At 43.3% G+C, this 5,366-nt stretch overlaps 1 protein-coding gene across 3 annotated transcripts in view; it reads right to left on the bottom strand.

The window, feature by feature from the left end:
• The window catches only part of Atf7ip2 (activating transcription factor 7 interacting protein 2), an 82,066-nt gene that overhangs the window by 48,408 nt on the left and 28,292 nt on the right, over positions 1 to 5,366 (bottom strand). The window lies entirely within an intron of this gene.

Genomic DNA, 5,366 nt, shown 5'->3' on the forward strand with positions numbered 1-5,366 from the left:
AAAAAAAAAAAAAAAAGGAAAAAGGAAAAAGAAAAAAGAAAATGTACCTTTAAAGCCTTAGAAATCTCAGACCCAGCCCAGTGACATTTCCGACATGAAAAAGAAGTTTTTATTTTGACTAGAAATTCATGAATGAACTCTATCCTTGTTTGAAATATAACTGGAAATTTTTCATTTACTCTTAGTTTCACGAATTTCAAAAGGTCTCTACTCACATATAGATGCCAACCACCAAAGACCATATCCTTTTCACAATTCAAAGCAGAAAAACACTGGGTCCCAGATAGGAGTATCTGGCCCCCTTCAGTAATCTTCCTGGCCTTCAATAAGCCTTTTCTTCTATGTTGAACAGTTTCTGCTTTTCCTGAGATAACCTCTTGTCCCTGTCTGCATTGTTTTCAAAGAAGGTGGAACTTTCTTGGCCAATCATGTACCTCTAACTTGTCTTAGCTATATGCGAAGAAGATGATAAAATTCAGTGTAATGTTCTGTCCAATAACTAATGGCAAACGCTCTGTTCTTGCACCTCCCACTTGATTGTAAATTTATTAAAAATCCTGCTGAGAGTTTGGTGGTACTTGGCTATTCAGTGACAGACCTCAGCCAAGCCCAGTGGCATGAATAAAGCTGTATACCTGTCTCTAAAACCCCAGGTGCTGCTTCCTTTGTTGTTTAGGTCTGCTGCAGCACTTATTGGGAGTGGTAAACACCTTCTAGGAGCTGTAACACTGCTACAACAAATGAGGTTACCAGACAGTAACTACATATCCCCAGAAATGACTATGAACCACAGACAGGTCCTACTAAACCCATACTAAACACATCACCAATCACCAAATATCAGTGTTACAGCAAAGACAGCTTTACCTGAGGCAATCATGAGCAGTACTCCAAGAAGTGGAAGGAAGCAAGTTTTAATAAGCCATCCAGCCCAGAAAAGTTAAGGTCTCCAATTTCTAAGCTCTCAGCCTTGGGGTAGGTGGAGTTTTATACCTTTGTTTTAGTTGGATGGGCATCAGAAGCAAGCTCACTAAAGAAGCAGAGCTGATATTATTTATGTAAGTTTAGCAGGTGTTAACTGGGGTTACATGGGGGGTGTTAGGGTACAGGACGCAGAGAGGCTGCTGAAGTCTGTGGTTAAAAGACAGCAAAAACAGACTGTTGGAACAAGTAGAACAGAATTATAGACAGCAGCTAAAGCTGGAAATCGGTCACATGTGTGAGGATAAGAAATGGTCAAAGTGCCTAAAGCAATCAAACTACCTCAGTCCTGAGAAAAACATCTTGCCTGAGACAATTCCTGTCAGTCACTAGACAACCCTTTGAGTGTGATACTAATTTTGTTAAAAGTATAAATAAATGCCCCTACAGTGGTTGTTGTTCAGGTCCTCTTCTCTCAGCAGGAGAAGGTTTCTTTTACCTCGGCTTTTGTCTTATCTATACTTCTTTCTTCACCTGCTCGCTGTTTTTCAGTGGGACCATGGATGTAGCAACTGGCACCAGAACAGGGATACCCAGTGAAAAAAATTTGTGGGTGATGGGATGCTTCTTCATTTGAACACAACAGGGGAGAGAAGCGTATTGGGTAAGGAAGACATCCAGCACAGGAGTGCACGGATATCAGCAGATCAGGTATACAAAAACTTGAAGCAGGGGGTCTGGCCCTAGCTCAGGCCTTTAAGTGGCTGCTTCCAAAAACCTGTCAGCCTCAGGTTGCTGGAGTTCGAACCTCACACCTCTCCAGCTGGCCAAAAGTGCCCTGAAGGCATTCGAGGAACAAAAAAAAAAAAAAAAAAAAAAAAAAAGAAAAGCCTTATTCCAAAAACTTGAAGCAAAAGATTAAAAAGGACTTAGGGGGCTGGTGAGATGGCTCAGTGGTCTAAAGCACCTACTTAGAACAAGCTTAGCAAAGCACAGGGACCGCGGTTCAATCCCCCAGCACCACATGCCAGCCAGCCCCGCCCCCTGCTGGGCTGAGCTGGCCACACACACACACACACACACACACACACACACACAGCGATAAATAAATAAAATTAAAAAAAAAAGGACTTAGGAACAAAAAAAGATATAGGCATGGGGGGCTGGGAAGATGGCTCAGTAAAATAAGCGCTTCCCTGGCAAGCACAAGGGCCCGAGTTCAATCCCTGGTTCCAACAAATAAATAAATAGACAAACAAACAAATAAATAAAATCAAGTGATGGGGCCGGTGAGATAGCTCAGCAGACTAAGCACCTGCTTAGGCAAGCACAGGGACTGGGATTTGATCCCTGGCACTACATGCTGTGCTGACCCCACCCCAGATGCACTGAACCGACCACAGAGACTGGGCATGGTGGCACACACCTGCAATCCCAGCACCAGACAGGCTGAAAACAGGAGGATCACAAGGCCGAGCTGTGTGGTGAGACCCTACATCAAATACATAAAAATTAAATAAAGTAAAATAAAGTGATAAGCAGTAAAAGGAGGGCAAAGCAGTAGTCCCACCAATAGCACTTGAACCCTCAGGCTTTGCTCAATTAGATAAAAAAGCTAGATGGGTAGCAGAGGGAGGATTTGCAATATGCCTATCCTGTTACTAAAGTTCAAGCTCTTGGGACGGCCTGATAGCTCAATGGACTAAAGCATCTGCTTAGACAGAGCACAGTGGCTGGGATTCAATCCCTGGCATGCTATGCTGGCTCACCCACGGGGTGGGATGACAGGGCAATTGAGACTGGGCGAGGTGGTGCATACCTGTAATCCCAGAGCTTGGAATGTTGAAAACAGGAGAATCACTACGAATCTGATCTGTGTATTGAGACCCTGCAGACCCTGTCCTAAATACACAAAAAATAAAGTTCAAGCTCTTAATGGTCCAAGACAAACTAAATGTCTTCGAGTCTGTGCAAATATCAACTCCTCATATGTGCAAGGGGCTGCCCTTACAGCAGCTATCACTCAGGTTATTCACTCAGGTGAGAGGAAAGGAAGAAAAAAAAGGCTCTTTGTTCCCATTGTGAGGATGAGGAACACTTTATCCCAAAGTGCTCTGCTGCACTTGAAGCACAGATATTAACTGTATTTTCAACAAAGACTTCTGCTCATTATACCAAGTGTTGACAAGGGTTCCACTGGAAAAATGAGTGTAAATCTAAAATGGATGTGGAAGACTGACCTATTCAGGGAAACTTTTAATTGGAGCCTGCCTCAGCAGCATCAAACATTAGGGGTGCAGACCAGGTGCAGGGAGGGTCCCATGCTCTGGTCCTAGGAGGATTCAACTGGGATTTCTCAGTGCCCGTATGTCTGTGTACCCTGCCCATCCACAGCTGCTGGTGAGCACCATCAACCAGAAGGACTGGGTGCCTAGGGACAAATAGGTGGGACATGACTGCAGCATATTTGTTATGGGCATGGAAAGTTTACACGCACAAACAGCACCTGTGCTCAGAATACAGGCAGCAAAGTGATATCCAGTGACCATAGCAGAAGTCGCAACCGATACACCCAGTGCTTGGGGTCAGCTCACAAAAAGCCCTGCCTACAGAAGCAATGACTGCTACATCTCCTGAAAAGGGGAAGGTGCAGGTGACGGAGCTCATACCCAACAGTAAGGCAGCTCAACAAGCCACTGCTAACAGCTTGTCCAGCACCAAAGTGATGGTAAGGAAGCTGTACCCTGTGAAGGACCACTGGGGCAACTCTCCTTGAAAAAAAGCTGTGCCTGACCTCATTTGATATGTACAGAGTGAGCAAGGATTTTTCCTTATCCCTTCAACTGGCTTTAAGCAGTGGGAATCAGTCTAGCTGAGGTGCTGGTGGCAGTCATGTAGTCTTTGAAGTTGGCATGCGTGTTTCCCTGGTAAACCCCACCTGCTGCTGTTTAATATGAGCCAGGTCAAGATGGGACAAAGAGCTCCATGCTGTTGGCTGGAATCAAGATTCAAGACAGAGGCTGTAACTTCCTGGAGCTTGAAAGAGTACAAATCAGAGCTGAAGCACCAGAACCCAAAACACTGGATACTATCTCAGTTGTGTAATGCAGACTACTCTGCACATTGCAGAAGTAAATACAGGCCTCCTACCTAACCCAGCTCACAGTAGTCATCTACTTCCTGCCATTCTAGGTCATTCATACTCAAGCCACTCCTCCTTTAAGACTGAATAAAACCCGGATTTGGCCCTAGGTCTCAGCCCTTGTTCCAGATAGCCATCACCATGGCTGAACTAAGGACCCCTTGACTCCCCATAACTATAAATATGCCTTAGTGTCTTTATTCTTGCTGTGGGTTGCACTGAAATTGGTAGATTGAATAAACTTGATGGGATTTCCAGTAACTTATCCATGGGATTACAAATATAAATTTCCTGGATGGAGACAAGGACCAGAAAGAGCTGTCTATAGCAGCTAGAGGCAGGAGCCCAAATATGAAAAGGAAATCAAAGTTTTGATTCAATTTACTTAATTCTTTTTTTTTTTTTTTTCAGAATCGGAGATTGAGCTGAAGCTCTTGCACTTGCCAGGCAAGCACTTACTCTACTGAGCTATCTCCCCAGCCCCCAATTTACTTAAAACACTGCTCAAATCACCCTAGACTTTCCCATTGCTCAATTGGCAATTTGTCTCTTGACAAAAACTTAAAAATTATACATAAGGGGATCAAAGGATTGTGGGTCTTATGACACCACTTAAATTCATAGATGGACTTGATTATTTAAAGGAACAAATGTGGATAGGCTCTGCGTGTGGCAGATGCAGGTCTGTGGTAACAAAGGAGCTAAATTTCTGACCTCGAGGGATGCAAAAGCCATTCTAGATACCACTCACTTTACATCTTCTCACATATACCAATCTATGGGGTCATGACGTATTACAACACTTTGTAACATTAACTGAGTCACAGGTTGAAACTTCTTCCTCAGGGAACAGAGAGTCCTTTTCTTTCTCTTCATTACAATTGGCACACACACCGAAGAACCTTTATATTTTCCCCTCAAAGAGAAAATTAAAAGACCTTTAAAAAAAAAGAATTCCTCTTCATCCTTCAGATAAAAAATGTTTTGCCCTCAGTTGAAAAAGTCATATTTTCTAAGATTTACAATAATTGGGATGTTTGAAAAAGGATTACTTAGGGCCGGGGAGATGGCTCAGTAGGATAAGCGCTTGACTGGTAAACGCAAGGATCTGAGTTCAATCCCCGGTTCCGCAAAAAGAAAGATTACTTAAAAGAACATAATTCCCATAAAGAGAAACTTTGTCCCTTATCTCAAAAAATGTCTTCTCACCCTGACTAACTATATATACTGATATCTGTGAACTAAGCTACTGCACTGCAGATGGTAATTTGTAATAATGGTTTCATGTTGGGAGTGCCTGTCA

The sequence above is a fragment of the Octodon degus genome, unplaced genomic scaffold, assembly GCF_000260255.1.
Source record: "Octodon degus isolate 3935 unplaced genomic scaffold, OctDeg1.0 scaffold00021, whole genome shotgun sequence".
NCBI lineage: Eukaryota > Metazoa > Chordata > Mammalia > Rodentia > Octodontidae > Octodon > Octodon degus.